At 48.7% G+C, this 21,989-nt stretch overlaps 1 pseudogene; it reads left to right on the top strand.

Moving 5' to 3' along the window:
- Window positions 1–1,124: 1,124 nt before the first annotated feature.
- On the top strand, window positions 1,125–19,971 carry LOC137802659 (uncharacterized; annotated as a pseudogene).
- The last annotated feature ends 2,018 nt before the right edge of the window (window positions 19,972–21,989 follow it).

The following is a 21,989-nucleotide window of genomic DNA, read 5'->3' as shown; positions in this document are numbered from 1 at the left end:
CAACACCTGGGATCAATCCAGTCATCAGGGAGTGCTCAATATAAACCCTGGGCTTCCTGCCAGTCGGCGCCAGATTGTTTTGTCACCTTAAGGGTAGCTATACCTTCAGGCTGCTTAGCGTATCTTGTTACTTTCTTACTTTGAACTTGGTACTTTGTACTTTGTCCCTGCTCACTCTGTTTTTGTGTCATCCTAGTTCTCTGGAGTCACCACCTGCTACCTGCCTTATTTCCCCCACCGGATTCAAGCCTGCCTCGCTCTTGTTAACTTTTGTTTGTGTTAATAAACCCTTTTACTTTTTCTCTTCACCTGAGACTCCTGTGCTGCATTTGGGTCCATTTCGGCTTCCGGTCATAACAGAACGATCTGGCCAGAGTGATGGACCCAGCAGACAAGGAGGGCCTTCATAAGGCAATTTCAAGTCATGGAGATCTACTGGGCCAGCACCACCACATTTTTCAAGGACTCTTGGACACCCAGCAGGCTTTTGAGGTTTCACTCGCACAGATTGGGAAGAGTTTGGAGACAATCACTGGCAGTTTAACTCCGCCCCCAGATCAGCCTGCCCAGCCTGCCCAGCATCAGGTAATCAAGGAAACACCTGTACTTCCACCTGAACCGTATGCGGGAGATCTAGGAAGGTGCAGAGGATTTATGCTCCAGGTCGCACTAGTTTTTTCCCGACAACCTGTCTCATTCGCTTCAGATGAGGCTCGGGTAGCCTATGTCACAGGACTTTTGAGAGGAAGGGCATTAGTGTGGGCTGAGTCTCTGTTGGGAGGAGGAGGAGTCGGTAGGGTTACCTATACTGATTTCATGAGGGAACTAAAAGAAGTGTTTGACCATCCTGTTTGTGCTGGTGATGCTGCTAAACGTTTGCTCAATCTAAGACAGGACCAAAGAAGTGTGGCGGATTACTCTGTGGAGTTCCGGATTGTGGGAGCGGAGTCTGGATGGTGTGACAAGGCGTTACGAGGAGTCTTTCTTCACAGCTTGTCGGAACATCTTAAGGACGAACTTTCTGTCCGCGACCAGTCTGACTCACTGGACCTGGTGATTATTCGGCTATCACACTCGACAATCTGATTCGGGAGAGACGCCAGGAGAGGAACTACAAGTCCCGCATGTCATGGAGCGCTCACGCCGCCTCGTCTCCTCCCGTGAGACTCTCTTCCAAGGACTGCGACTCAAGCCCCGGCCCCTCTATTCAGTCTGAGGAGCCCATGCAGGTTGGCCGTGTTAGTCTCCTGGCCTATGAACGCCAGAGAAGGCTCAGAGCCGGTGAGTGCATCTACTGTGGTAAGATTGGACATTTTCTTGCTGCCTGTCCGCTCCGCCAAAAAGACAGGGCTCACCAGTAGCTGTGGGGGTCCTGGCGAGCACATCAGAAGACCTCCGCAATTCCAGACTCAGAACTCAAATCCCAGCCAAACTTTGTCTTAAACGGCTGTCTCTGCCTTTATTCGCTTTGATTGACTCTGGAGCAGAGTTTTTTGGACACGGACGTGGTTTCTCAGGCAGGCATCAAAACTGAACCACTACATCTCCCAGTCAGGGTTTCTGCTCTCGACAGCAAATCTCTAGCTCTTGTCACTCACCGCACTGAGCCCCTGTATCTTATTTTGTCTGGTAACCACCAAGAGTCAATTCAGTTTTTTTGTTTTTTTCCGCCCCTAAGACACCTCTAGTTCTCGGACATCCATGGCTGAAGTTGCATAACCCCCACATTGACTGGACCAGGAGTAGGATCTGTGAGTGGAGCAGTGTCTGTCACTCCTCCTGCCTGCAGTCTGCATTGCCTCCATTAGGAGAAGGGGTCGCTCTCCCGAAGCCTGCTCCCCCTGAGCTGTCTGTGGTGCTTGCAGTGTATCATGACCTCGGTGAGGTATTCAGTAAGAAGAAGGCGCTGTCTTTGCCACTTCATCGCCCTTATGATTGTGCTATCGAGCTGCTACCAGGTACCACCTTTCCAACAAGCTGCTTGTATAACTTGTCACGACCTGAGAGATGGGCAATGGAGACTTATATTAACGACTCACTGTCTGCTGGCATCATCAGACCGTCATCCTCGCCTCTTGGGGCTGGGTTTTTCTTTGTCAGTAAAAAGGATAAGACTCTTCGTCCGTGCATTGATTTCCGGGGCTAGAACAACACTACTGTAAAGAATAAATACCCCCTGCCACTGATCAGTTCTGATTTCGAACCTCTGCAGGGAGTCACCATCTTCAGCAAACTGGACCTGAGGAATGCTTACCATCTGGTACGAATTTGTGAGGGAGACGAGTGGAAGACGGCATTCAACACTCCACTAGGCCACTTCGAGTACCTGGTTTTGGACTGACCAATGCACCTGCAGTGTTCCAAGCCTTGGTAAACCGGGCAAACCGGGCGGTAGGCCAGGCAGAAGACTTGGGCCAGCCGATCGCCGGCAGCATGGACTAGCTCTAGGGACGTGGAACGTCACCTCGCTAGCAGGGAAAGAGCCGGAGCTGGTGCAGGAGGTGGAGCGGTACCAGCTGGGCTCTCTATAGTTGGGCTCACCTCCACGCACAGCAAGGGCTCTGGAACCAAGCTCCTGGAGAAGGGTTGGACTTTGTCCTTTTCTGGAGTTGCCCAGGGTGAGAGGCGCCGGGCGGGAGTGGGGATACTCACGAGCCCCCGGCTGAGCGCCGCTATGTTGGAGTTTTTTCCAGTGAGCAAGAGGGTCGCCTCCCCGCGCCTCCGGGTTGCGGGGAGTAAGGCTCTTACTGTTATTTGTGCTTATGCACCGAACAGCAGCTCGGAGTATCCGGCCTTCTTGGAGTCGGTTGGAGGGGTCCTGGAGAGGGCGCCTCCTGCCGACTCTATAGTTCTCCTGGGAGACTTCAACTGTCACATGGGTAATGACAGTGAAACTTGGCGGGGGGTGATTGGGAGGAACGGCTTGCCCGATCTGAACCCGAACGGTGTTCTGTTGTTGGACTTCTGTGCTAGCCACGGTTTGGCCATCACAAACACCATGTTCGAGCATAAGGTGGTTCATAAGTGTACTTGGTACCAGAACACCTTAAGCCAAAGATCAATGATCGACTTTGTAATCGTATCATCTGATCTGCGGCCGTATGTCTTGGACACTCGGGTGAAGAGAGGAGCAGAGCTGTCAACTGATCACCACCTGGTGGTGAGTTGGATCAGATGGCGGGGGAGACAACAGGAAAAACCTGGCAAGCCCAAACGTGTTGTGAGGGTGAACTGGGAACGTCTGGCTGAGGATCCTGTCCGGAAGGTCTTCAACTCCCACCTCCGGAAGAAATCCGGAGGCGGGCCTCGGGATCGCCTCTCTGCTGTTTGCAGATGATGTGGTCCTGTTTGCTTCCTCGGACCGTGACCTCCAGCATTCGCTGGGGCGTTTTGCAGCCGAGTGTGAAGCGGCAGGGATGAGAGTTAGCGCCTCCAAATCCGAGGCCATGGTTCTCTGCCGGAAACCGGTGGATTGCTCCCTCCAGGTGGGGACAACATGCCTCCCCCAAGCGAAGGAGTTCAAGTACCTCGGGGTCTTGTTCACGAGTGAGGGTAAGGTGGAGCGGGAGATCGACAGTCGGAACGGTGCGGCTGCAGCAGTAAAACAGGCGCTGTACCGGTCCGTCTTGGTGAAGAGGGAGCTGAGTCGGAAGGCGAAGCTCTCAATTTACTGGTCGGTCTACGTTCCAACCCTCACCTATGGTCACGAACTCTGGGTCGTGACTGAAAGAACGAGGTCGCGGATACAAGCGGCCGAAATGAGCTTCCTCTGTAGGGTGGCCGGGCTCAGCCTTAGAGATAGGGTAAGGAGCTCGGACATCAGGAGGGAGCTTGGAGTCAAGCCGCTACTCCTTCGTATCGAAAGGAGTCAGCTGAGGTGGTTCGGGCATCTAATCCGGATGCCTCCTGGACGCCTCCCATTAGAGGTTTTCCAGGCACGTCCAACTGGGAAGAGGCCCCAGGGAAGACCCAGAACACGCTGGAGGGATTATATCTCCCGGCTGGCCTGGGAACGCCTCGGAAAATGTTGCGGGTGAGAGGGAAGCCTGGGTCGGTCTGCTGGGTGTGCTGCCACCGCGACCCGACCCCGGATAAGCGGCGGAAAATGGATGGATGGATGTATATGTATACGTGTATATATGTATATGTGTGTATATATATATATATATATATTTATATATATATATATGTATGTGTATGTCTGTGTATATGTGTATGTCTGTGTAGATGTGTGTATATCTGTATATGTGTGTGTATATGTGTATGTAGATGTGTTGCTGCCATCGGATATGGTGCGCTTGGACTTGCCTCTTTCTCATGCAGATTTTGTGACCTCCCTAGCTGAAAGGCTGGAGACTGCTTTTTGTGGTGCCAGGCAGTGTGGCGCTGACACCCATGATAAACAAAAACTGTACTATGATGGAACAGCACGTCATCAACCATATCGAGAGGGGGATCTTGTCTGGCTGCATAATCCCACAGAAGACCGCATGAAACTTGCTCCCCACTGGAAGGGACCCTACAGGGTCCTGGCTGTGTTAAGCTCCCAGGGCGAACCGGGACTCATCTCTATTGGCAGTTCTCTGGACCTCCACGGACAGAAGCAGGTTGTTCATTATGATAGACTAAAGCCGTACACTGTGTTGATGCCTACGGGTTCTTCAAATAGCCTCCCAGCTTCTCCTCATTGTGCTCCTTCGCGTCAGGACGAGGGGGCACCAGGGGGGAATATGGTGTTGAGGAGCCATGGATCGCTGATGACACAGGGACTGTTGTAGTTACCGGCACCAGGGAGCCGCGACGGACTGTTACTCGTTCTGAGAGGGTGGTGAGACCACCGGTGTATTTAAGGGATTTTGTTACTTATCGTTAAATGATTTGTGTGATGTTGTTGAGTTGTTATATATGTTGTTACCAAGTTTTGGGGGAAAATGTTGCATACAATGCATTTTGGTGTATTTAGAAACGGGGACGTTTCAAGCAGGAGGAGGGGAGATGTGTAAGCTATCGTATTGTGTTTTCGGGGCTTTTATTTTGGAAGGAGGAAAGCGGAAGGAAAGGTGCGGAAAAATATTGGTGGTAAAGAAGGGAAAGAGAACGTTAATAAAGTAGTTGACAAATGAGTATCGTTTCCTTATTTTCTTATAACTACACAGTTTAGGCGCCCCAACACAACGTTCGGTTAAAGGAGTGAAAGAATTGGCCAACCCACCCCCTCCGGAGTTTAAGGTGATCTGAAGGCAGAATGTGAGTTTCCTGTTAAACACTTCGTTGCGTTGACAGGGCCGTTCATACCCTTAACATTCCAACTAACAAATCTCAGAGCACCACCAGGTGTACGCACGGTATTTGTGTTCGCCATCATGTGTTAAGTGTTTTTTTGGGGGGGTGTGCAAATACCATTCATTGATTCTGCCAGAGGGAACCATGCCTGTTACCATCCCCATGCCTGAGATGAGAGGTAAAACACTTGACTAAGTTGGGCACATAAAGTTTTAAGCGCAGCATGCATGCAGGATACAAGAAAATACACATAAAACGCATAAAAACTAACTGGGATTACATTAACCCGAAAACAGCTGTAGGTGCTGTCTAATGGACGCAAGTCAAATATAGCCTCGTAAATAGAGCAGGAACGTCAAGCTCGAGCTAACATGTTTGGCTAACGAGGCAGATAAAACACATTGCACAAGTTAGCGCCGCCAGATACACACAGACAAAAGGCACTTACGCAAAGTTAAGCGAATGCAAAGTTCAGTCGCTTACGTGTTGTTTATCCACCTGCAACCCGTGGACAAATTTAGTGGCTTCTGCGATAGTCGGGAGCCAAACTCTCTCTCCATTAGGCAAGGTAACGCGTAGCTTGGCAGGATATAGAAGAGCCGGCTTGTAGCCCCGCTGGTAGAGCTCCGCCATGCAAGATTTGTACTTGGCACGCCGCTTCAACAGGTCCAGGCTGTAGTCATCTTAAAGCCAAATCTTGTGGCCATTATAGAGCAGGTCGCCTCCTTTACGTGCCTCGCAAATAATCAGGTCCTTGATTTGAAAACGGTGGAACCGTATGATGACAGGTCGTGGCTGCTCGCCGAGAGCAGGTTTTGGAGCAAGGCTTCTGTGAGCTTGGTCCAGTTCAGGAAGAGAGTCAAGCACATTTTTGCCAAAGACATCCAGGAGCATTCGGGAAAAGGAAGTGGACGGACGATTGCCCTCTATGTTCTCAGGTAGGCCAATTATCCTTATATTCTGTCATCTGCTACGGCCCTCTAGATCGGCCATCTTGGTCCGTAAGACCTCGTTATCCCGTTGCATGACGGAGCACGCCGACTCCAGTTGTTGGATGCGAAGGTCAGTGTCGGTGGCATTCTCTTCCAAGGAGGATATTCACTGCCCATGGTCAGAAACTTTTGTGTGCAGGTTGTCCATGTTGTCCAAAACTGGCAATTTATATACAACTATAAACAAGGAGTACAAAAAACAATCACCCATAAAAAAAGTCATTAAAAATATTTTAAAAAACGAAGTGGACGAATCAAATGATGTTTTGCTAATGCTCGCGCTAGCCGACGCAGAGGACGGTGCAGGATGACTTTTGTCTACTTTGCCTTCAGGTTTGGACATTGTGAGGTTGCCTGAATCTTCAATGCTATTTCTAAAACTTGTTGCAAAAGAATATTCTAAAAAAACGACTAGCATAAAACGGTAAATGGAATGTCTAGCTGTGGGAGCAAGCAGCTTAACTGCTGCTGCATTTCAAGCTTTTTTGCTCCAAAAAGACTTTTTAGGCAGAGAAGAGGTCAAAAGTGGATTTTTTTGGAGAATACATAGTTTACTTAATTTTTCTTCAAGAACGTGTCCCAGAACATCAGACATAAAAGTTTCATACACCAGACATGATATTTTATCAATGCTTGATGCTTTTATCACTTTTAGACCCCGTTAAGTTGAAGCCACACCGTGGTAATGTAAAGCCACACCCTGTTAAAGTGAAACCACACTCCATTATCATGAAGCAAAACTAATTTAACTAGAGCCACAACCAGTTATTGTGAAATCTGACCCTGTTAACATGAAGCCACACCCCGTTAACGTGAAAAGACACCCTGTTAACACAAAGCCACACCTTATTAATGTGAAACCATACCCTGTTAATTTGAAGCCACATTCTTTCAACGTGAAGCCTCATCCTGTTTTTAAATTATTGATAATATGAGTAGTAGGCATGGACCACGATCCAAATAGCCACAATCCATGTCAGCGGAAAAGGTAGAGAGGAGAGGCATCAGCAAGGCCAGGGCCACCGAGGCAGGACTCGCGCCAGACACGGCTATGATCCATGGCAGGGGATGGATTGGGGGTGGGGGAGCGCGGGACAGGGCCATCTTCGGACAGCCACAGACCATCGTAGTATGCAGAACCGGTTCCAGGCAGCCACGATCCATGGCAGGGGGCAGGACCAGCTCCAGACAGCCACAGTCCATGGAAACTTGAAGCGAATAAGCACAGAGGCTCTCGGAAAGGAGTAGAGTTTGTAATGTGCGTTGAAGTGACAGTAATTCATCCAGAAGGAGATAAAGGAGAGGGGAAAGAAGAATAGAGATGAAGAAGAAGAGGTGAGGAGGAGCTCAGTGTATCCTCAGATGCCCCCCAGCAGTATAGGCCTACAGCAGCAGGGGCTGGACCTGGGCAAACCTGAGCCAGCCCTAACTATAAGCGCTGACAAAGAGGAAAGTCTTAAGTCTACTCTGAATAAGGTGACCGTGTCAGCCCCCGGACTGAAAGTAGAAGCTTATTCCACAGATGAGGAGTAACCACAAGTAACCCTGCATTCAATGAACGCAACTCTCTAGTGGGGATGTATGGCACTGTGAGCTCCTTAAGATGTAATGGTGCATTACCAGTTAAGGCCTTATAGGTGAGGACAAGGATTTTAAATATAATTCTAAATCTTACAAGAAGCTAGTGGAGAGCAGCGAGTACAGGAGTAATATAATCTCTCTCTCTCTCTCTCTCCCTCTCTATCTCTCTCTCTCTCTCTCTCTCTCTCTCTCTCTCTCTTTCTAGTCCTCGTTAGTACACAAGCTGCAGCATTTTGTATCAACTGGAGAGACCTAAGGGCCTTACTGGAGCAGCCTCATAATAAGGAGTGACAGTAATCTAGTCTTGAAGTAACAAATGCGTGGATTAGCGTTTCTTCATCATTTTGAGACAGGATCAGCCTTATTTTTTTAAATATTACGTAGGTGAAAAAAGTCAATCCTTGAAATGTGTTTTTTATGTGGATTCTGGTCAAATACAACTCTTAAGATTCCTTACGGTGGTGGTGGATGCCAAAGCAATACCATCCAGAGAAACTATATCATTAGATAATTGATTTCGAAGGTGTTCTGGGCCGAGTAAAATAACTTCTGTCTTATCAGAGTTCAGCACCAGAAAGTTACAGGTCATCCAGATCTTTATGTCTTTAAGACACGCCTGAAGTTTAGCGACTTGGTGGATTTTATCTGGCTTAATCGATAGATATAATTGAGCATCATCGCCATTGTAGGAGCCATTAGTCATGGGTGTGTATTTTATTGTGGTAATTTGTGTTTTATTATGATAGTTTAAATATGGGGCACCGGTACAATCAAGGGGGATGGATGACACATGGGTGACGGGGAGATCACACATTTTTCACAATAACAACATGTAACCGCTGTCAGTTTACTATTAAACGGGAAATAACCCAAAGACATACAGACGGCTTCAATCTTTTACTGAAGCAGTGTGTACGAAACAGGATCTTCTTCAGCACCCAGCAGAGTGGCAGACGCATAGATCAGCCACTATACAAGTAAAAACCTAGCTCTCACCTAAAGGAGATCATTTTGGAGCGCCCACCTAAAGGCTTCACGTTAAAGAGTGGTGAAGCCACACCCCTTTAACGTAAAGCCATACCCTGCTAACGTGAAGCCAGACCCCGTTAAATGTGGAACCACACCCCATTATTGTGAAACCACACCCTGTTAAAGTGAAGCCACACCCCTTTCACGTGAAACCACACCCCATTATCATGAAGCCACACCCAGTTAATGTGAAGCCACACCCTGTTAACATGAAGCCACACTCCGGTCACCCCCTTAACATGAAGCCACACCACGGCAACGTGAAAGCACACCCAGTTAATGTGAATGTTTTAGTCGTCCTTCCGTTAACATGAAGACACACTCATTTAACAAGAGTCAAAAGTCAAAACCCATTATTGTGAAACTACACCCAGTTAACATGAATCCATACCCCGTGAATGTGAAACAACACCCCGGTAACATGAAGCCACACCCGGGTAATGTGACGCTACACCCCGTTAATGTAAAGCCACACCCTTTTAACGTGAATCCACACCCTGTTATCGTGAATCCACACACTTTTAACATGAAGTGACACACAGTTAATGTCAAGACACACCCCTTAATGTAAAGACACACCCCATTAACACCCAGTTAATTTGAAGCCACACCTTTAATGTGAAGCCACACCTCTTTATCATGAAGCCATACCCTTTCAATGTGAAGCCACACCCAGTTAATGTGATGCCACACCCATTATACATGAAGCCACATGTTACCATAAAGCCAAACTCCATTAACATGGCATTCATGTGAAGCCACACCCCTTTAATGTGAAGCCACACGCTTTTACCATTAAGCCACACCCCTCTGGTATACTCCTCTGGTTGTCACTGAAATCAGCCTTTGGACTTTGACCAAGCCCAAGCCCATGTGTACTTTGTAAGCGAGTGTGTTTTTCGATGTGTGTATGTACAAATGTGTTCTGCACTGTATCTCAAGTGGTAGAAGTTGAAATGGTTTCTTCTTTACAGGTGAAGCAGCACCCCTTTAACATGAAGCAGCCAATGTTAACAGGTTGCAGCCGCAACCTGTTAACATAAACCCATCTTGAACGTGAGCCACACTCATTTAGCTAGAGCCAGAAACAGTTATTGTGAAACCACACCCCTTTAATGTGAAGACCAGTGGTGGGCAGTAAAGGCCAACAAGGCCTTCTCTGCTGGCCTAAACATAATCATAAAGTTATAGCTATTTTATAATTTAAAAATAATTACATGAATTAAATTATCTTTTTTAATAATTAAAAATTATATATGTATATATATTATAATGCAATTGTTTTTCACAAATTCACTGCATGTATTATAATATTTTTTCCCTAATAGCTTATTTTGTATTTGAGCAGCTCCTGTATCCTGTCTGTTCCTCATGGCAGGCACTGGCCTAGAACGCTGCTTTTACGCTCTTTAAATGGTAAACGGTAAATGGACCTGTAACTTATATAGCGCTTTTCTAGTCTTCCGACCACTCAAAGCGCTTTAACACGACATGATTCACCCATTCACACACTGATGGTATGAGGCACCATGCAAGGTGCGACAACAGTATAGTCAACCATTCATACACATTCATACACCATAGCAATGGGAGCAATTTTAGGGTTAAGTGTCTTGCTCAAGGACACATCGACATGGAATAGCGGCACCGGGGAACAAACCACCAATAATCTGGTTGAAAGACGGTCCTGCTCACCACTGAGCCAAAATCGTCTTTATCCAATCAGCGGCACTGTTTAATAACGAGTCTGTGAAACACCCTTATCTTAGCTCTCCTTCTTAGCCGAACCCTTCTTACGGGCCTTTTTAAAAGACGTTCCAGGCTGAACAGAGCTGAAAACTACATTTTCATAAAGAATTCATTTTTGTTTATTGATTTTCTTAAATAAAGTGTCTGAGAACAACAGCCCTATAATTTGTGTGATATTTTTTATAAATACCTGATGCTTTCACCATTGTACTGCCTGAAAGCTGCATTTCCTCATTTTTATGCTCTTAAAAGACAAATCAGATTGGCCGGAGTTGAGAACGAGATTTTCTTAAAGAATTTAAAGTTTCACGAGTTTCTTCAGGAAAGTGTCTGAGAAGACCAGCCTTACAAGTTGGATGGTATTTTAATAAATACCTGATGCTTTCATCATTGTACTGCCTGTAAGCTGCATTTCCTAATTTCTTTTGCTCTTAAAAGACATTTCAAGCTGAACAGAGTTGAAAATAACATTTTCTTAAATAATTAATTGTTTTTTCATTTTTTTTAAAGAAAGTGTATCAGAACACATTTTAAAGAAATAGAAATTGAAAAAAAAAAATTCATTAACTCTGTCAACCTGAAACGTCATTTGCGAGCATAAAAATGAGAAAATGCCACTTTCGGGCAGTATAGTGATGAAAGCATCAGGTATTCATTAAAATATCATACAACTTGCAGGTCTGGTGTTCTCATGTGCTTTCTTGATGGAATTGTTTTTTTAAAAAGAATTATTTAAGAAAATCTAGTTTTCAACTCTGTTCAGCTTAAAACGTTGTTTTTAAGCTGCTAACAGGAAATGCAGCTTTTGCGCAATATAGTGATGAAAGCATCAGGTAGTCAATAATTTATCATAAAACTTGTCAGTCTGATGTTCTAAGACACTTTTCTGAAGGAAAATATCAAAAAATAAATTCTTTAAGAAAATCTCGTTTTCAACTCTGTTCAGCCTGAAACGTTGTTGACGAGCATAAAAATGAGAAAATGCAGCTTTCTGGCGATATATTGATATAAGCATCAGGTATTCATTAAAATATCATACAACTTGCAGGTCTGGTGTTCTCATGTACTTTCTTGATGGAATTGTTTTTTAAAACGAATTCTTTAAGAAAATCTAGTTTTCAACTTTGTTCAGCTTGAAACGTCGTTTAAGAGCATAAAAATGAGGAAATGCAGCTTTCGGGCAATAAAGTGATGAAAGCATCAGGTATTCAATAATGTATCATACAACTTGTCAGTTTGGTGTTCTAAGACACTTTTCTGAAGGAAAATATCAAAAAATTAATTAATTAAGAAAATCTTGTTTTCAACTCTGTTCAGCTTGAAACGTTAAGCCCCGAGCCTCTTTTTAGGTTTCTGCTTGAAAATGACATACAAACTAAAATGGCTGTGTCTCTGCAACCACTAGAGCTATTTGAATAATCTTAGAGTTAATATACAAGTATAATGTTAAGTTTTGCTCAGATGTGTAAATATCAGTCTAAGTGTGACTGGTTAAGAGTAAATGAAGATGACACACAGAAAGGAATGTAAAGTTTCAGGTTCGCCAAGAAAAAAAGCACTTTTAGCATGATTTTTAGCTAGTAATAATGCGTTGGTAAGCTTTTAAATTCTTCCAAATCCTACATCAAAGTTTTAACATCATTTTTGCATTGTTTTACTTTGATAAAGTGAAGCAGAACAAAGTTAGAGAGGATTTAGTACAGGAAAAAGTCAGGCGCGGGCTCACATTTGTAACATTTAGTCACATTTGAGGAGAAGAAAAAATTTAAAAATTCAGATTTTTTTAATTTTTTTAAATTTATAAAACAACCAATATTTCCCTTTAAAATAAAACAAGCACACAAATTAACAATTATTAAACTGTAAAAAGAAAAAAAAGAAAAGGGAAGCAGTATTTGCTGATTATACAGCAAATACTGCAAATAAAGCGATTCATTTTTCTATGTTCTTTTGCTCACATCTCCCTCGTTTTTTGAGGAAGAAGGATATTGAAGGCATGTCTGGAATCTGTGTGGAATTGTCTTGCTTCTTGGTGCTATCAGGATTTCTCTGATAGCACCAAGCTAGTGTTGCTGGTTCTGGAAACATGCTAATTTTGGGCTGATTTGGGTTTTTGTTTTGTTTTATACTTTTATGATTAACTTTTTTTCTGTCTGAGTTTTTTTTTAAATGGCTGACTGATTCTTGTAACAAAGGCTTTGGTGTTTAACTTGGTGTATAACATCAATATATTTTCTTGTGATTTATATGTTTTATTTGCAAAAGATCCAAAGGTATCCAGATTAGGATCCTCTGGTTTTTAAAAGGATGAAAATGAGAAAATGCAGCTTTCGGGCAATATAATGATGAAAGCATCAGGTATTCAATAATTTATCATACAACTTGTCAATCCGGTGTTCTAAGACACATTTTTGAAGGAAAATTTAAAAAAAAAATGAATTCTTTAAGAAAATCTCGTTTTCAACTCTGTTCAGCCTGAAATGTCATTGACGACCATAAAAATGAGAAAATGCCGCTCTCTGGCGATATAGTGATATAAGCATCAGGTATTCATTAAAATATCATACAACTTGCAGGTCTGGTGTTCTCATGTACTTTCTTGATGGATTTTTTTTTTTAAAGAATTCTTTAAGAAAATCTAGTTTTCAACTCTGTTCAGCTTGAAACATTGTTTAAGAGCATAAAAATGAGAAAATGTAGCTTTCGGGCAATATAGTGATGAAAGCATCATGCATTCAATAATTTATCATAAAACTTGTCAGTCTGATGTTCTAAGACACTTTCTTGAAGGAAAATTTAAAAAAAAAGAATTCTTTTAGAAAATCTCGTTTTCAACTCTGTTCAGCCTGAAACGTCGTTTAAGAGCATAAAAAATAGTAAATGCAGCTGCATTTACTATTTTTAGTGATGAAAAGCTTCAGGTATTCATGAAAACGTCAATAGATTTGTAGTTCCGATGTTCTGAGACACTTTCTTGATGGAAAAGTTAAAAAAAAGAATTCCTTATGAAAATCTAGTTTTATACTCTGTTCAGTCTGAAATGTCGTTTAAGAGCATAAAAATGAGAAAATGCAGCTCACTGACAGTATAGTGATGTAAGCTTCAGGTATTCATTAAAACGTCATAAAATTTGTAGTTCCGATGTTCTGAGACACTTTATTGATGGAAAAGTAAAAAAAATGAATTGATGGAAAAGTTTTAAAAAAAAAGAATTCCTTATGAAAATCTAGTTTTCAACTCTGTTCAGTCTGAAACGTTGTTTAAGAGCATAAAAATGAGAAAATGCAGCTCACGGACAGTATAGTGATGAAAGCTTCAGGTATTCATGAAAACGTTATACAAATTGTAGTTCCGATGTTCTGAGACACTTTCTTGATGGAAAAGTTAAAAAAAAGAATTCCTTATGAAAATCTAGTTTTCAACTCTGTTCAGTCTGAAACGTCATTTAAGAGCATAAAAATGAGAAAATGCCACTCACGGACAGTACAGTGATGAAAGCTTCAGGTATTCATGAAAACGTCATATAATTTGTAGTTCCGATGTTCTGAGACACTTTCTTGATGGAAAAGTTTTAAAAAAAAAGAATTCCTTATGAAAATGTAGTTTTATACTCTGTTCAGTCTGAAACGCCTTTTAAGAGCATAAAAATAAGTAAATGCAGCTTACGGACAGTATAGTGATGAAAGCTTCAGGTAGTCATGAAAACTTCATACAATTTGTAGTTCCGATGTTCTGAGACACTTTCTTGATGGAAAAGTAAAATAAAAGAATTCCTTATGAAAATCTAGTTAAAAAAAAGAATTCTTTAACCCTTCTGTTGTCCTCTGGGTCAAAAAAGCCCACGTTCGAGTGTTTATGTATTTGTGTGCATCTTAGGGTCAATATTGACCCACTGCCAGTGTGTACGTATGTATGCATGTACGTATGTATTTATAAAGCCCTTAGTCCTCGGGTCGAAGTCATCCCTCAGGTCATACTGACTCGCTTTTATCGTCGAGCTCTCCCCTCGCCGTCGTCCCCGGGGTCAAAGTGACCCGCGTTTATCGCCGAGCCTTCCCCTCGCCGGCGTCCCCGGGGTCAAAGTGACCTGCGTTTAACGCCGAGCCCTCCCCTCGCCGTCGTCCCTGGGGTCATACTGACCCGCGTTTATCGCCGAGCCCTCCCCTCGCCGTCGTCCCTGGGGTCATACTGACCCGCGTTTATCGCAGAGCCCTCCCCTCGCCGTCGTCCCTGGGGTCATACTGACCCGCGTTTATCGCCTAGCCCTCCCCTCGCCGTCGTCCAAGGGGTCATACTGACCCGCGTTTATCGCCGAGCCCTCCCCTCGCCGTCGTCCACGCGGGTCATACTGACTCGCGTTCATCACCGAGCTCTCCCCTCGCCGTCCCTGGGGTCAAAGTGACCCGCGTTTATCGCCGAGCCCTCTCCTCGCCGTCGTCCCCCGGGGTCATACTGACCCGCGTTCATCGCCGAGCTCTCCCCTCGCCGGCGTCCCCGGGGTCAAAGGGACCCGCGTTTATCGGCGAGCTCCCGGGCCCCGTCCCCCGGGGTCATACTGACCCGCGTTTATCACCGAGCTCTCCCCTCGCCGTCGTCCCTGGGGTCATACTGACCCGCGTTCATCGCCGAGCTCTCCCCTCGCCGGCGTCCTTGGGGTCAAAGTGACCCGCGTTTATCACCGAGCCCTCCCCTCGCCGTCGTCCTTGGGGTCAAAGTGACCCGCGTTTATCACCGAGCCCTCCCCTCGCCGTCGTCCCTGGGGTCATATTGACCCGCGTTTATCGCCGAGCCCTCCCCTCGCCGTCGTCCCTGGGGTCATACTGACCCGCGTTTATCGCCGAGCCCTCCCCGTCGTCCCTGGGGTCATACTGACCCGCGTTTATCGCCGAGCTCTCCCCTCGCCGGCGTCCTTGGGGTCAAAGTGACCCACGTTTATCACCGAGCCCTCCCCTCGCCGTCGTCCCTGGGGTCATACTGACCCGCGTTTATCGCCAAGCTCTCCCCTCGCCGGCGTCCTTGGGGTCAAAGTGACCCGCGTTTATCACCGAGCCCTCCCCTCGCCGTCGTCCCTGGGGTCATACTGACCCGCGTTTATCGCCGAGCCCTCCCCTCGCCGTCGTCCCCCGGGGTCATACTGACCCGCGTTTATCACCGAGCTCTCCCCTCGCCGTCGTCCTTGGGGTCAAAGTGACCCGCGTTTATCACCGAGCCCTCCCCTCGCCGTCGTCCCTGGGGTCATACTGACCCGCGTTTATCGCCGAGCCCTCCCCTCGCCGTCGTCCCTGGGGTCATACTGACCCGCGTTTATCGCCGAGCCCTCCCGGTCGTCCCTGGGGTCATACTGACCCGCGTTTATCGCCAAGCTCTCCCCTCGCCGGCGTCCTTGGGGTCAAAGTGACCCGCGTTTATCACCGAGCCCTCCCCTCGCCGTCGTCGCTGGGGTCATACTGACCCGGGTTTATCGCCGAGCCCTCCCCTCGCCGTCGTCCCCCGGGGTCATGCTTACCCACGTTCATCACCGAGCTCTCCCCTCGCCGTCGTCCCCCAGGGTCATACTGACCCGCGTTTATCGCCGAGCCTTCCCCTCGCCGGCGTCCCCGGCGTCAAAGTGACCCGCGTTTATCGCCGAGCCCCCGGCCCCGTCCCCTGGGGTCATACTGACCCGCGTTTATCGCCGAGCCCTCCCCTCGCCGGCGTCCATGGGGTCAAAGTGACCCGCGTTTATCGCCGAGCCCTCCCCTCGCCGTCGTCCCTGGGGTCATACTGACCCGCGTTTATCACCGAGCCCTCCCCTCGCCGTCGTCCCCCGGGGTCATACTGACCCGCGTTTATCGCCGAGCTCCCGGCATCGTCCTCCGGGGTCAGAATGACCCGCGTTCATCGCGGAGCCCTCCCCTCGCCGTCGTCCCCGGGGGTCAGAATGACCCGCGTATATCGCCGAGCTCCCTGGCCTCGTCCCGCTAGGTCAGACCGACCCGCGTGTATCGCCGAGCTCCCGGCCTCGTCCCCCGGGGTCAGACCGACCCGCGTTCATCGCCGAGCTCCCGGCCCCCGTCACCTGGGGTCAGACCGACCCGCGTTTATCGCCGAGCTCCCGGCCTCGTCCCCCGGGGTCAGAATGACCCGCGTGTATCGCCGAGCTCCCGGCCCCCGTCTCCCGGGGTCAGAATGACCCGCGTTTATAGCCGAGCTCCCGGCCTCGCCGTCGTCCCCGGGGTCAGAATGACCCGCGAGCCCTCGGCCTCGTCCTTGGGTCGAAACGACCCGAGTTTTACGTTGTGTTACAAGTCATCCCGTATGCTAAATGTAAAAAAAAAAAAAGAAAAAAAGAAAGAAATGATACAAATAAAGACATGACAAGACAGTTGCGTTGTATTGTTTTTGTCTTACATTTATTTAGTCATCACCAGTGTTACAAGCAACGACACAGAACACACACACACGCACACACACACACACACACACACACACACGGTTCGAAACGCAGACGACCGACGTAGCGTTTGAGCTCCCCCGCGAGCTCTTTCGTTCTCCGGTAGCACTGCGAGCTGTGGTTCTGGGGCGCGCGCCCGCACACGTAACACCATGGACGCGCGTCCAGCCGGGGTCGGCGTAGCTTTGACGCCCAATAAAAAATTTTTAAAAAAAGAAGAAGAAGAAACATACTAAACTAAAATTGTCTCCGGTGTCCAGTGCGTGTACATATATTTTCCGGTCGTGTGCTGCCTGCTGGTGTAGAGGCCCCCCCACCGTCACCACTCTGCCAAAAACTATGCCGCCAAAGTCATCGCGCCGGCAAACCCGGCGCGTGACGCGTCACCGTCCTCAGAGGAAGAAAGAGAAGAAGAAGCGGAAGGAGAAGGAGAAGAAGAACAAGAACGCGGTCGAGGCCGAGGTCAAGGTCAAGGTCAAGGTCGAGGCCGAGGTCGAGGTCAAGGCCGAGGCCGTCTCCTCGAAAACTCTGCCAAAGTCGACCCGGCGTGCGAAGCTTTGCCTCCGGGATGAAGAGGAGGAGGAAGAGGAGGAGGAGGAGGAGGAGAAAAAGAACGAGGTCGCGATCGCGGCGATACCGTCCGCCGCTCTGCCAAAGCTTCCATCGGCGCAAAGTGTGTCAGAATGCTGGAAGAAGAAGGAGAAGAAGAAGACGACAACGACGTAGACGACGACGAAGAAGAGGAATCCGAACAAGTGCGCGATACGTTGTCTTCGGAAGAAAAAGGAGGAGGAGAAGAAGAAGAAGGAGAAGGAGGAGAAGGAGAAGAAGAAGAAGAAAAACAGGGGTAGGAGGAAGAGATGGAGGAGGAGGAGGAAGCCGACGCCGACGGAGAGGATGCCCTGCGAGGCGAAAGACGGACCTTCCCGTCGAAAAGCGGAGAAATGTCGTGGTCCTCGACGCCGTATGAGAGAGAGGAGCGGCAGCAGCGGCCGTCGCCGGACGCCGCGCCGGGGCCGCCGGGGCCCACCGAGTACGCAAAGTGCCACGCGCGCGACATCGCCTCGACGTTCCGCATGTTTGTCTCGCCGGACGTAGAGAGGATCGTCCTGGACATGACCAACCTGGAGGGCTCGCGAAGACACGGCGACACGGCTGGAAAGGGATGGACGAGACGGACCTGCGAGCCTACGTGGGGCTGCTGATTTTGGCGGGCGTGTACAGGTCTCGGGGCGAGGCCGCGGCCAGCCTGTGGGACGCCGAGAGCGGCAGGGCCGTGTTCCGCGCCACCATGTCGCTCAAGCGCTTTTACGAGTACTCCGGGCTGCTGCGCTTCGACGACCGCGAGACGAGGCGCGAGGCGCCAGACGGACAAACTGGCCGCCGTGCGAGACCTCTGGGACGCGTGGGTGCGCCGGCTGCCGCTCCTCTACAACCCCGGGCCCGAGGTGACGGTGGACGAGCAGCTGGTTCCGTTCAGAGGTGAGGTGCGCCGGGCCGTACGCCTTTTTTTTTTTTCGTTTGACGACGGCGGTGGCGATAACGACAATAATAATAATACTCTTTCCTCTCATCGCCGCCGCCGCTCTCCTCCTCTCCTCTCCTCTCCTCTCCTCTCGTCGCCTCCGCGTTTTCCTCCGCTCGCTTCTCATCTCGTCTCGCCGCCGCTCTCCTCTGCGCTATCCTCTCCTCTCGTCTCCTCTCGTCTCCTCTCATCGCCGCCGCCGCTCTCCTCTGCGCTATCCTCTCCTCTCGTCGCCGCCGCTCTCCTCTGCCGCTCTCCTCTGCCGCTCTCCTCTGCTGCGCCATCCTCTCCTCTCGTCGCCACCGCTCTCCTCTGCCGCTCTCCTCTGCCGCTCTCCTCTGCGCTGCTCTGCGCTATCGCTATCGCTCTCCTCTCGTCTCCTCTCGTCGCCGTCCTCTGCTCGCTTCTCGTCGCCTCTCGTCACCTCTGCTCTCTGTTCCTCCTTTCCGCCTCCCGAAACAACAGGCTGCTGTCCTTTCCGCCAGTACATGCCCAGCAAGCCCGCCAAGTACGGGATCAAATCCTGGGTCGCCTGCGACGCCAAATCCAGCTACGCCTGGAAGCTGCAAGTCTACACGGGAAAGCCGAGCGGCGGACGCCCCGAGAAGGACCTGGGGCTGCGGGTCGCTCTCGACGTGACCGAGGGACTGACGGGGCGCAACGTCACGCGCGACAATTTCTTCACCTCCTACGAACTCGGACGGCGGCTCCTGCTCCGGGGCAACACCGTGGTGGGCACGGTCAGAAAAAGCAGGCGGGAGCTCCCGGCCGAGCTGCTCGCGACCCGGCGGAGAGCCGTGCCGTCGTCGAGGTTCGCCCTCGCGCCCGACGCCACGCTCGTCTCCTACCTGCCCAAGAAGGGCCGGAACGTGCTGCTCCTGAGCACGCGGCACACGCGGGCCGCCCGGACGCCAAGCCCGTCGGCGTCCTCGACTACAACCGCAACAAGAGCGGCGTGGACAACCTCGACAAGGTCACCGGGACGTACAGCTGCCGGAGGATGACCGCGCGCTGGCCCCTGGTCGTCTTCCACAACGTCCTCGACGTGTCCGCCTACAACGCCTTCGTCGTGTGGCGAGAGCTCAACCCCGACAGGCTGCCCGGCAAGCTGAACAAGAGGAGGGTGTTTCTCGAGCGGCTGGGGAGGGCCCTCGTGGCTCCGTTCATGGAGAGACGGGAGCGTCGGCCCCGCACGGAGGCGTCCGCCGCCGTCTTGAAAGCCGCTCGCCGCAGCGCCGCGCGGGGCCGCGAGTAAGCGGAAGAGGTGTGAGATCTGCCCGCCCAAAAAGGACTGCAAAACCTACACCGTGTGCAACGGGTGCAACAAGTACATCTGCAAGGGCTGCTCGCTGGTGTACTGCCCGACGTGTGCGAAATGAGCGGCATTTTTTTTTTTTTTTGGAGGTTGACCGTTCTCCTCGGGTCAAAACACGTTGCGTGGGACCTGTGAGTGTGATTCAACTTGTAATTGTGTTTGCTGTACTCGTATCTTCATTAGAATAGATTTTCTGTTTCTTATTACATTTAATTACAAAAAAAAAAAAGAAAACGAGTAGCGCGTTCATTCATAAATATGACCGAACAAGGGCAAAGGGCGATGGGAGGGGCGGGGGGTTCAAGGTTCGAGTTTAGCCCCGTTCACATCTGCGTAATCCCTTGGTCAGCCTCGTTGGTGTGCTCCCGCTAATCGAAGGCTCCTTAGCAAGAACAGATTGACCCCGCAGGACACGGCGTGTACGAGGAATGAGTCAGGGCAACACGAGGGTTAAAGAATTCATTTTTTTATATTTTCCATCAAGAAAGCCTCTGAGAACATCAGGAATTCAAATTATATATGTTCATGAATACCTGAAGCTTTCATCACTATACTTCCCGTAAGCTGCATTTACTCATTTTTATGCTCTTAAACGACGATTCAGACTGAACAGAGTTGAAAACAAGATTTTCTAAAAGAATTCATTTTTTTAAATTTTCCATCAAGAAAGTGTCTCAGAACATCGGAACTTCAAATTGTGTAATATGTTCATGAAACCTGAAGCTTCCATCACTATACTGCCCGTAAGTTGCAGTTACCCATTTGTATGCTCTTAAACGACGTTTCAGACTGAACAGAGTTGAAAACTAGATTTTCTTAAAGAATTTTTTTTTTAAATTTTCCATCAAGAAAGTGTTTCAAAACAGCGGAACTACAAATTATATGAGCTTTTAATGAATACCTGAAGCTTCCATGTCTCTACTGCACGAAAGCTGCATTTACTCATTTTCATAAACGACATTTTAGGCTAAACGGAGTTGAAAACTACATTTTCTTAAACAATTCTTTTTTTTTAAAAACCGTTCCATAAATAAAGTGTCTCAGCACATCAGAACTTCAAATTGTATGATACTTTCATAAATACTTAAGCTTTCATACTGCCCGTAAGCAGCGGTGTCAAAAGTATTCACATTAATTACTTAACCCTAGTGTTGTCCTCACTCATTCCTGTCTCATTCGTGTCCTGTGGAGTCAATCTGTCTTTGCTAAAGAGCCTTCGATCACCGCGAGCACACCAACGAGGCCGACCGCGTGATTACGCAGATGTGAATAAATTGTGTATAAATACAGCGTATAAGTACACCCCTTTCATAGTGTCCTTATTCGCACATAACAACTTGTGACACCTCATTTCAATTTGAATCAATTCAGTTTATTTTGAATAGCTCAGAATAACAAATACACATTATTATTATTATTTTCTTTTTTTTTGGTAAACGCCTCAGAGGGCTTTACAATCTGGACACGTACGAAATGACGTCTCGCGTCTTGGCTAAAGAGCCTTTGATCAGCGCGAGCGCACCAACGAAGCCGACCGCGGGATTACGCAGATGTGAATAAATTGTGTATAAATACAGCGTATAAGTACACCCCTTTCATAGAACGAGAAGCGCGGGGCGGGTCGAACGGCTGGAACGCGTCCAGGCCGATCGAATGGGCTCTGGCCGCGACCGTGCCAGCCTGGGACGATTCCGCTCCTGCTCGAGAAGCCAGGCGACGGGTGATGTTTCCGCAGAGGGCGGACCAAGCGCCGCCGCCGCTGCTGAGAGCGTGGAGAGTCGCGTCCGACAGCGTCGATCGAGAGAGGGACCGCGACCGGGACAGGGACCGGGACCGGGATCACCCCCGGCGACACGTTTCTGGATCGGCAAGCTTACTTCGGGCGCACCTACCCGAAGGCGACGTACACCGCGGAGCGTCTGGAGATCGAGATCGGACGAGAGAGGTTCTGCGGAGGGTTTGTCGCGCACCCGAACGCCGTCGAGGCCCCCGGCGCCGGCCCCCCTCGGAATCTCGCTACGCCGACGCCGACGGACGGGATGTAAGTGACGCTGGACGCGCGTCCGTGGTGTTACGTGTGCG

The sequence above is a fragment of the Clinocottus analis genome, unplaced genomic scaffold (assembly GCF_023055335.1).
Source record: "Clinocottus analis isolate CAN_PGR_092001 unplaced genomic scaffold, fCliAna1.0.p SCAF_11, whole genome shotgun sequence".
NCBI classification, from domain to species: domain Eukaryota; kingdom Metazoa; phylum Chordata; class Actinopteri; order Perciformes; family Cottidae; genus Clinocottus; species Clinocottus analis.
Note: the sequence above shows the minus strand (reverse complement) of the source record. Positions and strands in the feature narration are given on the sequence as shown.